This window comes from Pogona vitticeps, chromosome 2 (genome assembly GCF_051106095.1).
Source record: "Pogona vitticeps strain Pit_001003342236 chromosome 2, PviZW2.1, whole genome shotgun sequence".
NCBI classification, from domain to species: domain Eukaryota; kingdom Metazoa; phylum Chordata; class Lepidosauria; order Squamata; family Agamidae; genus Pogona; species Pogona vitticeps.
The window spans coordinates 5,611,189-5,631,613 of NC_135784.1; the positions used below are offsets into that span (position 1 = coordinate 5,611,189).

Here is a 20,425-nt window from a genome sequence, read left to right on the forward strand (position 1 = left end):
AGCGCCAGGAAGGGAGGAGGTCCCACACTGTCCTTTTCCCACCTCCCTTTCGGGGTTTGGCTGAGATTCTCTGGTGGTGCAGAAGTGGCCGAGCCCTGCTGGGAAGGGGAGCCCAAAAAGCGCCCAGGAGAGATGAAGCCTGAAAGGGGGAGCGGAGAGAGGGAGGGAGGAAAGGAACAGCAGGGGATGCAAAGGCAAAGGTCAGGGCCTTCAGACCACCGGAGTTAAAATGGAAGCCGAGGCAAGTCACCCCTGCAGCGTGGAAGCTTTTGACTCTTGATGTCTACCCACGTGGCCCCTGCTTGTTCCACCAAACCACGGGCTGACGGTATGTATCCCACGAGCTGACGCCTATTGTGACGCGCCTCTCACGGGCCCTCGGGTGCTTTCACGAGGCCCCACGGCACCTTCCCTCCCTTTACGCTGCCACCAGTTGACACCCCCTGTCGACACTCTTCAATTACGAAGATTGAGGTCCAAGCTGAGGATCAAGTTGAACAAGACAGGTTTATTGATTATAATATTGATTCTCCACAGACTTTAATGTATTCATTAGATTAGTAGTAACTCGTTTCACTCTTAACTCTCTCAGTTCTCTATCAGTTCCACCCTCTTTACTGTCTCCTTTACCTCCTGACTCTGGCACCCCAACCCTAACAGCCACAGACTCGCTTCTCCTTCAGTCCCTCATCTCTGACTCTCTCTCTGACAAAACTCCCTCCAAAGGACCAAACCTCTCTTTTCCGACTCACCCCTCCCTTCTGGCTTCTCTGGCTCCGCCTCCCAACAGCTCCCATTGGTCCAGGCTAAGACCATTACATATATGGGAAGGCAGGGTGTCCCCTACAAGCGTCACACTTGGTTTTTCAGCATTAAGGTTGGAGACACAACATGTGCCGCTGAAAACTGATACCTGTAGTTATGCAGTTGGAGGCATGAAGAGAAACTGGACAGTTCCTCCCTGGACAGATCACAGAACACAGTTACAAAGCCAGGACGTGTGGGAAAAATTACATGGGGGAGAATAATTTTATGGAATACTGTAGTTAGATGGAAAAAGAGCATGGAAGGCACAAAGAAAGACATTTGGGATGAGACTAATGGAAAATAAGAAAAAAAAATCCCTTCCCAGATGGTACGGCTGGACTGGAAGGAACCCTATGGAGCGTCCAGTCAAGGGGACAATGTGTGGAGGGGATCGAAACCCCCAACCAGGCGACAAAACCCCGGTGTTCCTCCAAAGCATGCCAAGCAGAGCAGATGGGACCAGCTTGCACGGGAAATGGGACTGGTTTTAAAAATGCACCCCATCCCCACCACTCCAAAGACAAAGTCTCTGGGACGCAATCTCTTTTCCAACATACGCCTTGCATGTTGTTGGAAAAATCCATGTACTTTCACGCTTTATTTCTGAGTAAAGATTGCACTAGCTATGGGTTTCTTTGCTCAGATCCCTATTTCATACGATGACTGGAAAGGCAGGACCACAAGAATGCTCTGAAGGTTCATCCTTTTCTTTCTTTCTTTTTATTATTATTATTATTGTTAATTTGGATTACAAACTACCCCACACCCTCCCCCCTTTGAGGACAAGGGTTCAGACCTCAATACAGATCAACTTTCCCAAATTTCAGAGAGCATTAAAACATAAACAAACACAGCTGAGGGAAAAACAAAAGATACGAAGAAAAAGGAAAAAAGAACCAACACAGTTCACCAACCACATTACCCTATCTTCATATCTGACCCTGGGCCCAAACATATATTAAGTTCCAGCTTTGTTTTGCATAGTCTCTTGGTTGATCTCGTAGTGCTTCTGATAGTGTGTCCAGTTCTATAATGTCCAACAGCTTCTTCAGGTACTCCTCCATTGTAGGTACCTCCTCACTTTTCCATTTTTGGGCCCAGAGTGTTCTAGCTGCTATCAGTATATACATCAAACAATATTTAACTTTCTTATCAGTAATCTCTGGCATAATGCTTAACAATGCTATTTCAGGTTTAAAATTTAGTTTCCTTTGCATAATTCCCTGTATCATATCCCACAACTGTGACCAAGAGGCCCTGGCTTTTTCACATGACCACCACATATGGATTGCTGCTCCTTCATGGATTGCTGTTTCCTTCATGGATTGCTGCCTTGTCGTGGCGAAGGGGCTTGAGTAACTCAGAGAAGCTATGGGCTATGCCGTGCAGGGACACCCAAGACGGACAGGACATAGTGGAGAGTTCCGACTAAACGCAATCCACCTGGAGTAGGAAATGGCAAGCCACTCCAGTATCTTTGCCAAGAACGCCCCATGATCAGAAACAAAAGGCTAAAAGATATGACGCTGGAAGATGGGCCCCTCAGGTCGGAAGGCGTCCAACATGCTACTGAGGAAGAGCGGAGGACAAGTACAAGTAGCTCCAGAGCTAATGAAGTGGTTGGGCCAAAGCTGAAAGGACGCTCAGCTGTGGACGTGCCTGGAAGTGAAAGGAAAATCCAATGCTGCAAAGAAAAATACTGCATAGGAACCTGGAATGTAAGATCTATGAACGTTGGGAAGCTGGAGGTGGTCAAACAGGAGATGACAAGAATAAACATCGACATCCTGGGCATCAGTGAACTAAAATGGACAGGAATGGGCGAATTCAGCTCAGATGATTATCATATCTACTATTGTGGGCAAGAATCCCGTAGAAGGAATGGAGTAGCCCTCATAGTCAACAAAAGAGTGGGAAAAGCTGTAATGGGATGCAATCTCAAAAATGATAGAATGATGTCAATACGAATCCAAGGCAGACCATTCAACATCACAATAATCCAAGTTTATGCACCAACCAGCATTGCTGAGGAGACTGAAATTGAACAATTCTATGAAGATTTACAACACCTTCTAGAACTGACACCAAAGAAAGATGTTCTTCTCATTCTAGGGGACTGGAATGCTAAAGTAGGGAGCCAAGAGATAAAAGGAACAACAGGGAAGTTTGGCCTTGGAGTTCAGAACGAAGCAGGACAAAGGCTAATACAGTTTTGTCAAGAGAATAAGCTGGTCATCACAAACACTCTTTTCCAACAACACAAGAGGCGACTCCATACATGGAAATCACCAGATGGGCAATATCGAAATCAGATTGATTATATTCTCTGCAGCCAAAGATGGAGAAGCTCTATACAGTCAGCAAAAACAAGACCTGGAGCTGACTGCGGTTCTGATCATCAGCTTCTCATAGCAAAATTCAAGCTTAGACTGAAGAGATTAGGAAAAACCACTGGGCCACTCAGGTACAATCTAAACCAAATCCCTTATGAATACACAGTGTGTGAGGGTTCGTGTAGGCGGGCTGTCCCTTCTCCCACAAACGGACGAGACTCTTGTGGAAAGTCAAACGGCAACGTGTTTATTTCAACTTTAACATCATCAGTAACGGTTCCCATAAACGGGTTCAGGGACGTTTGGAGACCCAGGTTCTGCTTGGGAGGAGTCCATAAACTATGTACAAAGGGGTTAGAGTTCTCTGGGTTCCAGGGACCTGTTGAAGGCGGCACAGGTCCCGGTCCAGGGTTCGCTTCTTCTTCCAGGGATATTAAGGGTAAGGTCTCCTCGTCTCCGCTCCAACCGTCCCAGGAGGATCCATCTTCTAGGGTGTAGCCCCAGGGCCCGGGTAGCCCCCCAGCTTCCTCAGTTCGGCGATGTGCCATTGGCGTTTCCTTTCCAGCTCTCGAGCCACAGCCTCCCGCTCCTCCCTTAGCTTCCTACGCCACTCTTTCGCCTCCGTCTCACCCCAGTAAGACGGACGAGGCTTCAGCCCCAGTTGCCGGCGTCTCTCTGCTTCTTCATGTGGCACCCGGACTTGTTCCCACTTGTGGGTCCACGGATCCTCCATCCACACCCACTCCCAACCGCCCGGAATATCCCTCGGTCTTCCCCTTATATCTCCCATCCCTGCCTCTATCTCCTCCCCCCTCTTTCCCGCCTGAAACCGTCCCGTTTCGCGGGCAATTCTTAACCCCTTCATGTCCTCTTCTAAGTCGCGGGTATCTACCCCCTTGTTTAGGGTGAGGGTTCCGCCGCACTCTGCTCCCCAGTCAGGGGTTTCCACTCCTTTCTCCTCCCGTCGCGGTGGGGATGGTGGGGGGGAAGTCTGGGTCTGGCTGCTATTCTTCAAGAGCAGCGGCACTCCAACCATGGCTTCCACCTTGGGAGCCTCACATACCCCCCCCATCCGAGAGTGCCGCTTGCTCTTCCTCGCTCCGCGCCCACGGACCCTGCCGGGAAAAATAATCTACGTTAGAGTGTTCCTTACCCTTGCGGTATTGGACCTTGAAAGAATAGGGTTGCAACGCTAGGTACCAGCGGGTAAGCCTTGGGTTTGTTTCCTTCATGCGGTTTAACCATTGTAGGGGGGCGTGGTCTGTCACCAAGGTGAAGGGGGCTCCCTGGAGGTAATACTTTAAGGTGTGGGTGGCCCACCTTATGGCTAGCGCCTCTTTTTCTATAACAGCATATCTTTCTTCCCGGGGTTTTAACTTCCGGCTCAAATATAGTATAGGATATTCTTTACCTTCCCTAACCTGGGACAATACTGCCCCCAAACCCCTATCCGAAGCATCGGTAAATAGGACGAAGGGGTAGCTGAAATCAGGGGAGAACCTGATGGGCAGTTCGCATATTATCCCCTTCAAGGTCTCGAAAGCCCTTTCCTGGGCGGGCCCCCATTTCACCTTAACTGAAGCCCCTTTTCTGGTAAGGTCAGTGAGGGGGGCAGCTATGGATGCGAACTGAGGTATGAATTGCCTGTAATAGCCAATCAGGCCCAAGAATTGCTGCACCTCCTTCTTGGTACGCGGCTTATACCACCGTGAAATCTTAGTCACCTTTTCCTCCTGCGGCTGTACCTCGCCTTGCCCTACTTTAAAGCCGAGGTACTCTACTTTATCTACACCAATTTTGCATTTTTTGGGGTTGACGGTTAGGCCAGCCTTCCTCAATTCCTTGAGGACCCTCCGTAAGTGGGTTAGGTGTTCTTCCCAACTGGTGCTGAAAACAATGATGTCATCTATATACGCCGCGGCCCAGTCCCTGTGCGACTCCAACAGCCGATCCATAAGCCTTTGGAAGGTCGCAGCCGCCCCATGCAGCCCGAATGGCATTTTAACGAATTGGAAGAGCCCCTTAGGGGTGCAAAAGGCCGTTTTCTCTCTATCCTGGGCCCTCACCGGAATCTGCCAATATCCTTTAGTTAAATCGATCGAGCTCAGGTACCGGGCATTCCCTAATTTATCCAGCAAATCTCCCACCTTGGGCATGGGATACGCGTCAAACTTAGAGACCGCATTAACCTTTCTAAAATCCACACAGAACCTCAGGGACCCATCGGGTTTGGGTACAATGACAGGGAAGCTGCGCCATGGGCCCTTAGCAGGTTCTATAACCCCAATACTCAACATGTCTTCTACTTCTTTTTCTATTAGAGCCTTTACATGGTGGGGCCACGTTCTACCGTTCTCCCTTACCACCACCCCAGGGTCAGTTTCAATGTGGTGCTCCACCAGATTCGTTTGACCCGGGACCTTAGAAAACACCTGGGGAAATTCATCTTTCAAGGAGAGGGCTTGCTCCTTTTGGGTGGGGTCCAGGAGTTTGCCCACAGTGATTTCTTCCTCCTCCTGCATTTGGCTTACTTCTGGCCCCAATTCCTCATCCGTCTCTCCATCGAAGAAGCATTCACGGTCTACCCACGCTTTTAGTAGGTTTACATGAAAAACCTGCCTTTTCCTTTTTCTATCTGGGGTTTCTACTTCATAATCCACTTCACTGAGCCGTCTCACCACTTCATACGGCCCGTGCCATTTTGCCAGAAATTTAGAAGTCTCGGTAGGCAACAACACTAATACTCTTTGTCCTGTTTCAAATTCTCTAGGTTTCACCTTCCTGTCATAGCGCTCTTTCTGTTTTCCCTGGGTTTGGGTTAGATTTTCTTGAGCCACCTCCCAGGCCAATTTCAAGTTATTTCTCATCTCTACTATTTGCTGCAGGGCATTCCGTGAAGCATCTTCTCCCTCCTCCCATTTTTCCCGGATGAGGTCCAGCACCCCCCTAGGTTTCCTCCCGTACAATTCAAATGGCGAGAAACCCGTCGAGGATTGAGGGGCTTCTCGCACTGCAAACATTAGAGGGTTAACAAACATATGCCATTTCTTGGGGTGTTCCATCGCCACTTTTCTCAACATCCCCTTCAGAGTCCGGTTGAACCTTTCTACCAAGCCGTTGGCCTGGGGATGATAAATGGAAGTCCGGAGGGGCTTGACCCCTAATAGTTCCCACATTTGCTTAAACCTTAAGCTCATGAAATTGGTTCCCTGGTCCGTTAGTACCTCCTTCGGGAACCCCACCCTTGAAAATACCCCCAAAAGCTCTTTGGCCAGCACTTTCGCCGTTGTTGACCTCAATGGGAGGGCCTCTGGATATCTCGTCGCATAGTCAATTATCACCAACACGTACTGATGCCCCCCTTCCGATTTGGTCAGGGGTCCCACAATGTCCATGGCAATGCGGTCAAAGGGCCTATCCACCAACGGCATGGGCACCAGGCCCGCCCCCGGGCCAGTCTTAGGTTGCGTTAGCTGGCATTTGGGACAGGATTTGCAATATTCTTCAACGTGCTTCACCATGTCTGGCCAAAAGAACCTTTGGCGGATGCGGGCCAACGTTTTCTGTGTGGCCAAATGACCGGCCACTGGCAAATCATGGGCCCAGTGCATTACCCAGCTCCTCAAGTGGTCGGGGACTACCAGGGTTGACTCCTCCCCCTGTTCCCCTCTTCGTATCTGATACAACAGTCCTCGTCGCACCTCAAACCCTTCCCCATTCACCGGGGTTTCCCCTTCGGGGTTGGCTTTTTGGAAACAAGGCCTTAGGGAAGGATCATCTTGTTGCAGGCCCCTTACTTGATCTCTGGACAACTGCATTATCTCTCCTTCCCCTTCTCCCTCGTCTCGTTCGCCAACCAGTCCGTCTTCTGCTCGTCGTGCCAGGTCCTCCAGGCCTGGCCAGTCCCTGCCCAACAACATCTCGCGGGTTAAGCCGGGAACAACTCCCACCTCCAAGGTTGCCTCCTGGGTTCCGATAGTCACGTTTGCCCTGGCCGTATCATATTCTTTGGCGTCCCCGTGGATGCACCTTACTACCACCGTTTCCCCTAGTCTCGGTCCCTCCAGCTCTCGTACCAGCGACCGGGTGCACCCAGTGTCTATTAGGGCCCTTTTTCTCTGTCCATTAACCTCGGCAGTCACCACCCACCCGGGATGGAACTTCTCACCCACCTTAGCGGCATTCGCGTAAATGTTGGCCCACGCATATTCTTCGGCCGGGCAGAATTTTCTGATGTGGCCGAACTGGCCGCAGCCGAAGCAGGCGGTCATTTTTTCTTTTCCCTGGTTCCAGGTGGGGGCTAGCTTGCTCTTCGCCGGGTCTGTCGTGATTGTTGGGCGAGGGATTCGCGACCCGGTTGAGTTCACATACTCGATACGGTCGGGGCCTTGCTTTTTTGGAGTCGCCATCGGGGTTCCTCGTGGAGCTCCTGCGTTTACCGCCTCCGCCATCTTGTCCTTGCTCCGGGGTTTCTCTCCCCCTGCTGCAGGGCGATTTGACCATGGATCTTCTGCTCCTAGATAGTCCTCTAGTAACGTCACAGCGCCCTCTACCGATGTGGGTTTGTGTTTCACTACCCAGTTCCTGGGTCCGGAGCTCAGTGTTGATACCAATTGTTCCAGTATCATTAATTCTAACACCTGTTCTGCCGTTTTTCCCTTCGGTTGTACCCATCTCGTGGCGTTTACTCGCATCTTTTGCGCCACCGTTCGTGGGTGTATGCCCGGCTTCAGTCTCAATTCCCTAAACCGTCTGCGGTAGGCCTCTTCATTCAGATTCAGTGTGTTGAGGATCGCCGTTTTGACCTTTTCATAATCCCCTGCGTCCTCTGGGTCTAACGTGTCCACTATTTCCTGAGGCAAGCCCGTCAGGTAAGGTGTGACAATTAGAGCCCACTGGTCCTTCGGCCATTGTGCCGACACCGCCACTCGTTCAAATATATTCAGGAACGCCGCCGGGTCGTCTTGGGGACCCATCTTTTGGAGTTTAATCGGTGGGCGGTGTGCGATTACCCCTCTTCCTTCTGTAGCTGGTGTCTTGGCCGACGACCCTATTTGTGTTCTGCTTAGTTGATCTATGATGAGCTTCTGCTGATCCGCCAGTTGTTTCATCAATGCTTCTTGCCCTTCCGTTATTTGTCGTATCCATCCTTCCGTTTCTTGCGTGGCTGACAGCCCCCCGCGTTGGGCGCCAATATGTGAGGGTTCGTGTAGGCGGGCTGTCCCTTCTCCCACAAACGGACGAGACTCTTGTGGAAAGTCAAACGGCAACGTGTTTATTTCAACTTTAACATCATCAGTAACGGTTCCCATAAACGGGTTCAGGGACGTTTGGAGACCCAGGTTCTGCTTGGGAGGAGTCCATAAACTATGTACAAAGGGGTTAGAGTTCTCTGGGTTCCAGGGACCTGTTGAAGGCGGCACAGGTCCCGGTCCAGGGTTCGCTTCTTCTTCCAGGGATATTAAGGGTAAGGTCTCCTCGTCTCCGCTCCAACCGTCCCAGGAGGATCCATCTTCTAGGGTGTAGCCCCAGGGCCCGGGTAGCCCCCCAGCTTCCTCAGTTCGGCGATGTGCCATTGGCGTTTCCTTTCCAGCTCTCGAGCCACAGCCTCCCGCTCCTCCCTTAGCTTCCTACGCCACTCTTTCGCCTCCGTCTCACCCCAGTAAGACGGACGAGGCTTCAGCCCCAGTTGCCGGCGTCTCTCTGCTTCTTCATGTGGCACCCGGACTTGTTCCCACTTGTGGGTCCACGGATCCTCCATCCACACCCACTCCCAACCGCCCGGAATATCCCTCGGTCTTCCCCTTATATCTCCCATCCCTGCCTCTATCTCCTCCCCCCTCTTTCCCGCCTGAAACCGTCCCATTTCGCGGGCAATTCTTAACCCCTTCATGTCCTCTTCTAAGTCGCGGGTATCTACCCCCTTGTTTAGGGTGAGGGTTCCGCCGCACTCTGCTCCCCAGTCAGGGGTTTCCACTCCTTTCTCCTCCCATCGCGGTGGGGATGGTGGGGGGGAAGTCTGGGTCTGGCTGCTATTCTTCAAGAGCAGCGGCACTCCAACCATGGCTTCCACCTTGGGAGCCTCACACAGTGGAAGTAAAGAACAGATTTAAGGAACTAGATTTGGTGGACAGAGTGCCTGAAGAACTTTGGATAGAGGCTCGTAACATTGTCCAGGAGGCAGCAACGAAAACCATCCCAAAGAAAAGGAAATGCAAGAAAGCAAAGTGGCTGTCCAACGAGGCCTTAGAAATAGCAGAGAGGAGAAGGGAAGCAAAATGCAAGGGAGATAGGGAAAGTTACAGAAACTTGAATGCAGACTTCCAAAGAATAGCAAGGAGAGACAAGAGGGCCTTCTTAAATGAACAATGCAAAGAAATAGAGGAAGATAACAGAAAAGGGAAGACCAGAGATCTGTTCAGGAAAATTGGACATATTAGAGGAACATTTTGCGCAAAGATGAACATGATAAAAGACAAAAATGGGAAGGACCTAACAGAAGCAGAAGACGTCAAGAAGAGGTGGCAAGAATACACAGAGGAATTATATCAGAAAGATTTGGATATCCCGGACAACCCAGACAATGTAGTTGCTGACCTTGAGCCAGACATCCTGGAGAGCGAAGTCAAGTGGGCCTTAGAAAGCCTGGCTAACAACAAGGCCAGTGGAGGTGATGGCATTCCAGTTGAACTATTTAAAATCTTGAAAGATGATGCTGTTAAGGTGCTACATTCAATATGCCAGCAAGTTTGGAAAACTCAACAGTGGCCAGAGGACTGGAAAAGATCAGTCTACATCCCAATCCCAAAGAAAGGCAGTGCCAAAGAATGCTCCAACTACCGTACAATTGCACTCATTTCGCACGCTAGCAAGGTTATGCTCAAAATCCTACAAGGTAGGCTTCAGCAGTATGTGGACCGAGAACTCCCAGAAGTACAAGCTGGATTCCGAAGAGGCAGAGGAACTCGAGACCAAATTGCTAACTTGCGCTGGATTATGGAGAAAGCCAGAGAGTTCCAGAAAAATATCTACTTCTGCTTCATTGACTATGCGTAAGCCTTTGACTGTGTGGACCACAGCAAACTATGGCAAGTTCTTAAAGAAATGGGAGTGCCTAACCACTTTATCTGTCTCCTGAGAAACCTATATGTGGGACAGAAAGCAACAGTTAGAACTGGTCATGGAACAACTGAGTGGTTCAAAATTGGGAAAGGAGTACGGCAAGGCTGTATATTGTCCCCCAGCTTGTTTAACTTATATGCAGAATACATCATGCGGAGGGCTGGACTGGAAGAAACCCAAGCTGGAATTAAGATTGCCGGAAGAAATATCAACAACCTCCGATACGCAGATGATACCACTCTGATGGCAGAAAGTGAGGAGGAATTAAAGAACCTTGTAATGAGAGTGAAAGAGGAGAGTGCAAAAAACGGTCTGAAACTCAACATCAAAAAAACTAAGATCATGGCCACTGGTCCCATCACCTCCTGGGAAATAGAAGGGGAAGATATGGAGGCAGTGTCAAATTTTATCTTCCTGGGCTCCATGATCACTGCAGATGGAGACAGCAGCCCTGAAATTAAAAGGCGCCTTCTTCTTGGGAGGAAAGCGATGACAAATCTTGACAGCATCTTGAAAAGCAGAGACATCACCTTGCCAACAAAAGTCCGAATAGTCAAAGCTATGGTTTTTCCTGTCGTGATGTATGGAAGTGAGAGCTGGACCATAAAGAAAGCTGACTGCCGAAGAATTGATGCCTTTGAATTGTGGTGCTGGAGGAGACTCTTGAGAATCCCCTGGACTGCAAGGAGAACAAACCTATCAGTTCTAAAGGAAATCAACCCTGAATGCTCACTTGAAGGACAGATTCTGAAGCTGAGGCTCCAGTACTTTGGCCATCTCATGAGAAGAAAAGAGTCCTTGGAAAAAACCTTGATGTTAGGAAGGTGTGATGGCAAGAGGAGAAGGGGACGACCGAGGATGAGATGGCTGGACAGTGTCTGCGAAGCAACCAACATGAACCTGACACAACTCCGGGAGGCAGTAGAAGACAGGAGGGCCTGGCGTGCTCTGGTCCATGGGGTCACGAAGAGTCGGACACGACTAAACGACTAAACACACACACACCACATATGGTAATAAGATCCCTTTTTTTTTTTACATTTCCAACAGATATTGCTGCTTCCTTCTGACATTTTTGCCAGCTTTATGGGAGTGTGATGCCATCTATAAAACATTTTGAGGGTATTTTCTCTTAAATTAACTGGCTTAATCATTTTATAACAGTCTTTCCACATCATTGTCCAGTGATCAATGTCAATATTATAACCAAAGTCCCTTGCCCATCTTATCATTGTCTCCTTCACTCTCTCATCCTCCATTTCATATTCCAATAGATATGTATACATTTTCTTTATTATTTTCTCATCAGAGTGGATCCAGAGTTTATCTACCTGTACTTCACCTTCAAAAAAGCCCAAAATTCTATCTTTTCTGTATCTTGATTCTAGTTTGTTCAGCGACCACCAGTCTGTTGCCACCCCTAATTCCTCTAATTCTTGTTTGCTTTTTAGCTTTTGTTCTCTATTAAGCAATTCTTTGTAATTTAGCAACATCCCTTTCTGATTCATCACTTTCATCGAAAATGCCTCTATGGGGGCTACCCACAGTTGGATTTTTTTGTATGTTTGTGCTCGAAATTTATACCAGACTAGACCCAAAGCTTTCCTTACAATATGTTCCGTAAAATGAGATTGTTCCTTATCTTTCCCATACCACACATATGCATGCCACCCCATACTTAATTCATACCCCTCTAATTTCAATAATCTTTGATTTACCAGGGTTATCCATTCTTTTATCCATGTCATTGCACACGCCGTATAGTATAATAACCAATTTGGGAGCCCTACACCACCCCTTTCTTTCAAATCCTGTAATAGCCTAAGTTTTATTCTTGGTTTCTTAGTATTCCATATAAATTTAGTTGTCAGGCAATCCAGTTCTTTAAAGTATTTAAAGTTCATAAGTATTGGTAGATTTTGGAAAAGGAATAATAGTTTAGGCAAAATCATCATTTTTATCGTTGCAATTCTTCCCATCAACGATATTTGAAGCTTGCTCCAATCTTCCAGATTCTTCTGCATTTCCTTCTGTATTCTAAGATAATTCTCTTTCATTAAATTGCTGGGTTTTTTAGTGATAATAACTCCTAAATATTTAATTTTTTGAACTACTTCAAAGTTAATTTCTCTCAACAGTTTTCCAGCTTCTTCTTTCTTTATGTTTTTGATCATAACTTTTGTTTTTTTGATAATTGATTTGGAGACCTGCTACTTGACCATATTCTTCTATAATTCTTAATACTTCCTTTAGGCCATCCTGCGGGTCCTCAAATATTATTACCAGATCGTCTGCGTAGGCTTGTACCTTGAATTCTTCTCCTCTAATTTTGAGGCCTTTGACTCCTTCGTTAGCTCTTATTTGTCTATTTAGAATTTCCAACGTTAATATGAATAAGGGGGGAGATAACGGACAGCCCTGTCTTGTGCCTTGTTCAATCAGTATGCTCTCTGTTAAATTCCCATTGACCTTGATCTTGGCTTCTTGCTCAGAATATATTGCTTTAATTGTTTGTAGGAATTTTCCTTCCACTCCCATTTCCTTTAGTTGCAGTATCATAAAGTCCCAGTTAACATTGTCGAAGGCTTTTTCTGCATCTAAAAATATCAACATCATCTGCTTTCCTGGATGAAGCTCATAATATTCTAAAATGTCTATTATCGTCCTTATGTTTGATGACAATTTCCTTTTGGGGAGGAAACCTGTTTGGTCTTTATGTATTATTTCTCCTAATATTTCCTTTAATCTTGAAGCCCAGATGGTTGTAAAGATCTTATAATCAACATTTAATAGCGAGATTGGTCTATAATTCTTGATTTTGTTCTTTTCGGTCCCTTCTTTATGTATTAATGAAATATGTGCCTCTTTCCATGTATGTGGGATTATCCCCTTGGATTCGATGACTGAAGGTTCATCTGGTCTTGCCAAGTTTGCATAATCCCCATTTCTGTTCCAGCTCTCCTGGAAGAGAAGCTTCCAGCCTGGGCCACATCCACCTGCTTCGCTCGATATGCATCTGTCCTCTTGAACAGGACCATGTTACTTTAGTGTCTACCCTTCTGCCCCTGCCAGAGATGGCTCCAGAGCATGACTGCCTACAGGTTCTGGCAGAAGTTGTGGGTCTCTCTCTGGATCTCACCACAGAACCCCTGCAAAATCCTGGCTTCTCCCTTGGGACCTCTGTCCAAAAACGGGATCAGGATCACAGGCTTTGCGGTGACAGGTTCTAAAAGAGAAAGACAACTCTTACTTTGAAACCACGTCTTCCCTATGGTTCAGCCCAAGTGGTGATGGGGCTGGAGGACAAATGCCTCGGGAGAGCTTTTGCCAAGGAAACCTTTTGCTCTGTTTCCTTTTTCTTCACCACACGGGCTTCTTCTTCTTTCTATCTTTTCTCACCCCCCTTTCGTTCCTTTGGCTTCTTTCTGGGCAGGGTGGCTTGTTTTTCCTCTGAAGAGGGAGGGAGGGAGGTACTGCAGCTGCTACAGTTCCAAGAGGATGATGAGGAAATTTGTTTAATTTTTTTTTTACAGACAACCACTACAGAAGAATAATTCAAACTTTTAAGCAACCCTAACTGTCTAAATTCCCTTTACAGATTGCTGCCTTGTCATGGCAAAGGGGCTTGAGTAATTCAGAGAGGCTATGGGCTATGCCATGCAGGGACACCCAAGACGGACAGGTCACAGTGGAGATACTCCAGTATCTTTGTCAAGAAAACCCTGACAACAAAGAAAGAAGTTCTTGTTATTATAGGGGACTGGAATGCTAGAGAGTCAAGAGATAAAAGGTAGAACTCTTTGAAATGTCGACGTTTGCAGTACTGCCTACCCAGAAAGTCACTCCCCTTCCCCCCCCCGGGAGAGGTGAGAAGGATCTTGGGAGTACTCAAATATGGGGTTATGCATGGCAGAACCGTCCCTTTGGTGCTAGAGGTTGGGGAAAGGGGTCAGAGGCACCTTGACTCTCTCTCGCTCTTCCCTCCTCAGCGAATGTAAGAGCAAGCCATGGAAAGGAGCACTTCGCCTCCTGGGCAGTGTTCCTGCAGGCAGGCCAGGAGAGCCAAGGCACAGAGGACAGAGAAGCCAGGCAGAGGCTGAACTGCCAAACAAGTCTGGCCAGAAAGAGGAAAAATAGAGAGACGAACCAGAAATGGTTCATTTTCTCATCTTTTTATAGGAACAAATTAAAGTTATGGAGCATTTTTAATGCTATTGTGATATCTCTATGTACACACCATCCAAGCGCAGGTGCACAGAATATAGTTTTGTATTCATACGTAGTGCCTGAACATCACAGCCAGTCACTTGATCTACAAGGTGTAAATATGTTTTCTTTTGATTATATGCTCAAAGGTGTGATGGTTCAGATATGACAATATCGTTTCTGTCTTCTCACTCTCACAACTCATTTTAAAAAGAAATGCTTATTGATTTCTTTTGAATACCGTTTCCCCCCAAAAATAAGACTGGGTCTTATATTAATTTTTGCTCCAAAATACACATTAGGGCTTATTTTCAGGTTTTTTTCATGTATAACACTTTAAATTTATTCAAATACAGTCATGTTATCTTCTTCTGGTTGTTGCACAATGGTAGAGGGTGGAGTTTCACTTAACTGGGGATTTTTAGGGTGGGGTAGGGCTTATATTGTGAGCATTCTGAAAAATCATACTAGGGCTTATTTACAGGTTTGGTTTTATTTTTGGGGAAACATCCCATCTAGTATCACAAAACTTTGCAGCTGGGCTCATCAAGAACAATAATTTCCATAGTTCAAACTGCATAAAACCATTGCTAAAATACTCTTATAAGTAAATTTAAAACAATTGAGGTACATAGAACCACTTGGTCTCCTCCACTCTAATCTCCACAGAGGGAATCTGTGGCTGAAGAGTGTAGTTCTTTCACTTTTCTGAACAGACACCTGTATATTCTTAAAGCCACGCAGCTGGCAGGAAAAGTCTTTTACTTCATAAAAAATGCTGGAAACATTGAAAAAGTCTAATATCTGCCTGCTGTTTCCTATTTGTGATGGGGAATTGACTACCTTTCTGTTATTATGCAAATCAGCTGCAAAAAAATGAAGGCTCTTTTGAGCTGCATTCATAGGGGTGTCGTCTCCACATCACGTCAGGTCTTCCTTCCACCCTACTCGGCAATTGCTAGGCCTCCTATAGACTACGGCGTCCACTTCTGCCTTTTAAGAAGATGCCTACCAACGGGAACAGGCTCAAGGGGGGGACAGTTAGGACAAATGAGGAGGAATTAGAAACCAGAGACCAGGAGGGGAGACTTAAAAGAACTGGGGATGTTTAGCCTTCAGGAAAGAAGAGTGAAGGGTGATATGAACACACTCTTCAAATACTTGAAAGGTTATCTGCTAGAGAGGCAGGATCTGTTCTCAGCCTACCAGAGTGTAGGACACAAATCAATGCACTCAGGGGGCCAGATTTTGATTGAGTAACAGGAAAAACCTTTTAACAAATTCAGCAGTACAACAGTGGAACTAGAGGCTGAGGTAAAACTGGGCCATCTGTCAGATACACTTTAATTTCTCCATTGAGCTGGTGATTGGGCTGTATGGCCTCACAGATTTCTTCCAATGCTATGATTTTATGGTATGAATAAAGAAAGGCTTACCTTTGAAATGTTAAGAGGGATTTGAAATTGACTTATTCCCTTTTGGTCCAGAGACAAGTAAGAGGAGATTTGCTCACTTTCAACCACTGTCTTGGAGAAAAGAAAATGAATTGGTCTGGAGGAATATTAGATAAAGCAAAGAAAAGACATTTCCTAACAGTGCCTGGCTTTGTAGTTTTCATATCATGTGGAGATACATCGCCATCTCTCTCTCTCCTTTGGAAAGCAGAAAATGTTAAATGGAAAGGCAGCTAATGAAGAAACAACGAGGAGGGAAAGAGGAGGAAGAAGATGGAGGGGCCTCTCACAGACTCTGAGAGAAAAAGTCAGTCATTCAAGTTAGCTAGTAAGGATGATGGGAAGCAGAAAACAACAGACTTTGCTTCCCTGTTAATACACGCAGGGAAAGGAGGTGCGCCAGAGAAACGATTTGAGGGCTGTAGGTGAAGCTGAGTTGAGTGGGCAGGGACTGATCCAGCCAATTTGCCTGAAAACCGGGATGTCTTTGAAGGGGTCAAATCCTTTCATGGGAATGGTGAACCCCTATTTGAACTCTGCATATACCTCAAGAACCCTCCTACAAATGGTCCTGTCCTGTCCTTGCTCTTCTGAAAGCTCCCACCTGCTTTCAGAAGCCTTCCAGGGGGCAAGGGAAAAGCAGCTATTTTTTGTGCTGTCCTCTGAAAATGCTGGCCACAGAGACTGGCGAAACGTTCAGAACAACCTTCAGAACACGGCCAAAGAGCCCGAAAAACCCACAACAACCAGCAATTTCTTATTTCCAGCTTTATTCCCCAGCCGTTTTAGGTGCTGAGCAAGCCTCCGGAAGCCTCTTAAGAGCCAACCGATCAGCTGTTAGGCGGGGAGAGGGGGGGCAGGAGCTGAGAAGAACACAAAATGGCTGCCAGGCTCCCGTCTTTTAGTTGTTTGGTGCTCTTTTTCCTGCGGTTTGGGGGCTACCAAGGCCTGGTAAATGACTTTCTTTTATTTATTTTAAAGTTTCTGATCTTTTTTTCCCCTCAACTGAGAGGCGGGGAGGGAGCGGGGCACTTTTTTTCTGTTCATAACTCGAGGGAATTTTGCATGTCGAGTTCCTTATTTCCCCATCGGAGCAGTTTGTAAGTTGAATTGTTCACAACTAGGGCCGTTCATAAGTCGAGGGTTGACTGTAGACACAAACTTCACCCACAGAAATATGCAGAGAAGAAGTGCGCCACAGATACAAAAGTATACATTTTTATAAGGCAAACATAAGAGAAGGGCTAAGGGGATTGGGAGAAGGAGGAGGAGAAATGCGAAGTGATTCTGCAGGTGTCTGGGCTGAGGACACCTGCAGAATACAGTGGTGCCTTGCTTACCGAGTGCACCGTAGAACGACGAATCCGCATAACGAGGCCGTTTTTGCAATCGCAAATGCGATCGCATACCGATGGCCCCTATGGGCAAAAATCGCTTTGCGAAGATCGGTAAGCATTTCGCTTACCGATCTTCACAAAATGAAGCCGTGGATCAGCTGTTCGGTGGCTCCAAAATGGCCACCAGAAGCGTCAAAATGGCCGCGAGCAGCATTTTCGCTCCGTCCCCTCGCTTAACGAGGCCGCAAAAATGGCTGCCGCAATGGAGGAACATCGCTGAACAGTGAATTTTGGAGCCTATTGGAATGCATTAAACAATGTTTAATGCATTCCAATGGCTTTCCCCATCCCGTTCATCGATGTTTCGCCATAGCGAAGGTTAATCCAGAACAGATTAACCTCGCTATGCGAGGCACCACTGTAATTCATTCTTCCAGTTTCGTGTCAAGCACCCGGTATTCTCCAAGGATTAATTTCCAGTTAGAAACATTTTAATGTAAAGTGAATGAAATTCAGATGGACAGCCCCCCTCCTCCCTTGTTCATTCTTGCCTACCTAAGTGTGAGGGTTCGTTTTCTGACTCTCTTTTGGCTCTTTTAAAGAAATGATGGAGGAGACATGTAGGACACAAATTAATGCACTCAGGGAGCCAGATTTTGAGTATCAGGAAAAACCTCCTAATTGAACAGTACAACAGTGGAACTGTGAACCCTTTTTTAATGCTGTATGGACCTGAAGAACCCTCCTGCGAGTGGTCATGTCGTGTCTTTTACAGTATAATGTGTAAAGCTGGGACTTCTGATGGGTTGCATTTCTTCCCTCCTACCCTCAATTTCTGCTGGCGGAAGGAGATGTTGGGATTTTGGCAGCACCTGGGGGCTGCCTAACTAGTCTCGTTCCCTTCCTGCAAGTATAAAAAGAACCTCACCTGCCGAGGCAGGACCTCTGCAGTGCCCACAGTGCAGTCAAACTGAGGAACCTGAGCCCCTGCCTTCGAGAGAGCTTTATCTCGGGACTCCTCTGTCCCAAAAGGTTTAAGAGGACCATCACCTCCCTAAATTCTCCCTTCTTCTTTTTGTTCTTCTGTGAGAGAAGCTGCTCACTTGGTCTTTGTCTGTTTGTGGAGGGATGTTTTTTGATGGTAAAGATCACAGGGTGTGTATGGAGGGGGGGAATGGGGAGCAGCTACAGGACTTGTTCAGGTCAGGGGGAGATATGATGGGGGACAAGCATTCACAGCCCCATGCAAGAGAGAAGGGAGGGAAAGGATGTTGATTGGCCCTAAGCCTTCCCCAAATTTAAACAGTTTCAATAGGCTGGGTGACCAACCCTCTGGGTTGACACTCTTGCTGCTAAATGCCAGGTCAGTCGAGGGTGCCATCCAGGACTTGATCCTGGCCGATCTGGTTTGCATTACCAGAGAGATGAAGCTGGGCGTGTTCCTCCCACCCAGCTTTGTCCACCCAGGGTCTCTGGGGCGCAGCAGGCAATCCCCAGCAGGGCGGGTGGAGTTGTAGTGGTTTCTTGTGACGCTCTTCCTCTCACCTGGTCCCAAATCTTCCCCCCCTTCATTATCTGGGTTTGAAGGAGTGCATTTTGAACTAAGAGCCGGGGTCTGTCCCAAATGGTCTCCACTCCCATTCACGCTGCAGGACACACTTCCAACTGGGTTTCCTCGACTGGGGAGGAGGTTGATGATCTGGGTGTGGGGCGACTCTCGGGAAGCCTTAGACAGGCCTTCCCAAGCTTTCGCCAATGGGGCCCCTTGAACCTTGAGCAGGAGGAGGCTAAACTCAAGGGAGAGCCCAGTGACTTTCTCTCCTCCCTTTTTTTGCACTAACAGGTGGAGGCAGGATGCCGGGGAGAGGTGGGGTCTCCTCGCAGAAAAAAAAAAAAAACCCAGCCGGAGCACCGGTCACCCACCGGATGCCTTGCACGGAGGGGACATTGGGGAGGGACTGTCTCTCTGTCCCTTGAGGGTGAGATCCTAACCCTCCCACTCACCCACCCATACATTCCGTCTCTTCCTTGAATATATCCAAATGGGAAACACTAAGAAAAAAAGAGGCTGGGGTTGGTATAAATAAAAGGTTTGCATAATAATTTATTAATGGCTGGAATGGAAGGGACCCCCGATGGATCGTCCAGACAAGAGGGGGCCGTGGGGGATCGAACCCCCCAAGCAGGCGACGAAACCACCGCGTTCAAAGAATGGCAAGCGCAGAGGCTGGCGACTGGGACTGAACGTTAAATGGGGCTGTTTTTTTTTTTAAATGCACCCCCCCCACACCACCCCTCCAAAGACAAAGCCTTCCACGACCCCTCCTGCTCCTGCTCCTCCTCTTCCTCCCTCCCCTCCCCCCCCTTGCAAAATGTTCACCGCCTTCCATGTCCTCCGGGGGCAGGAAACGCCCAGACAGACCACTATCCCAGCGCGTCTACAGCTGAACAGAGAGACAAAGAGAGGCACCCTGCTTCCTCTTCTGGGCGAGGAGACGCTCTACCCGTTTCCTCCCTCTCTGTTCCCACTCTGGCAAGCGGACTGGGCGGGGCAGGGGCGGGCCTTCCAGGATGCAGGGGGCGTGGAGGAGGGGGAGGGGCTCAAAAGAGAGATTGGTGGAGGACGCCCGCAGACAGCCGGAGAGAAAGCGAGAGGCTTTTGTCGGTGGGGGGAGATGGACCTCTCTCTCTCTCTCTCTCCTTTCTGGGGAAAGAGGTTGAATTCTCTGAGAGAAATCAAAATCTTTGACAAAGGCCTCAGGGGGGCAAGAGAGGGGGGGGCGGCAACCGATGGCTGGCTTCCCTGCCAAGGGCTCCCTTTCCTCAAAGGCGACCTGCCTGGAAAAGGGAGGTGGCGAGAGTGGGAGAAGGACGGCCTCCGCCTCTGAGCTTCTGCCTGGGAGCTCCTCACTTGCGGGGATGAGCAACCTGGAGGTCTCCTCGCACATCCTCCCAAAAGCCACCCCACCTCAAAGTCCAAGGCTCCCCCTCCCCTGCCATGGCCTTTAAAAAACGCTTCCTGGAGGTCTGTCTCACACTTTGAGCAACAACATCATCTCCGAAGCAAGCTGTACAGGATGGGACATGGGGAGCCCCCCCCCGGAACCAACCGCCCCCCCTTCCCAAATATTGCATGAAGAGTCCCAGGAAATTCCAAGCAGGAAGA

The 20,425-nt window shown here is 48.0% G+C and overlaps 1 long non-coding RNA gene across 1 annotated transcript; it reads right to left on the reverse strand.

The window, feature by feature from the left end:
• Positions 1–11,334: 11,334 nt before the first annotated feature.
• On the reverse strand, positions 11,335–19,940 carry LOC144587318 (uncharacterized). The gene is made up of 2 exons (XR_013542473.1): positions 19,640–19,940; positions 11,335–15,990 (listed from the first exon to the last, which is right to left on the reverse strand). It is a non-coding gene; the product is annotated as an uncharacterized LOC144587318 (long non-coding RNA).
• Positions 19,941–20,425: the final 485 nt, after the last annotated feature.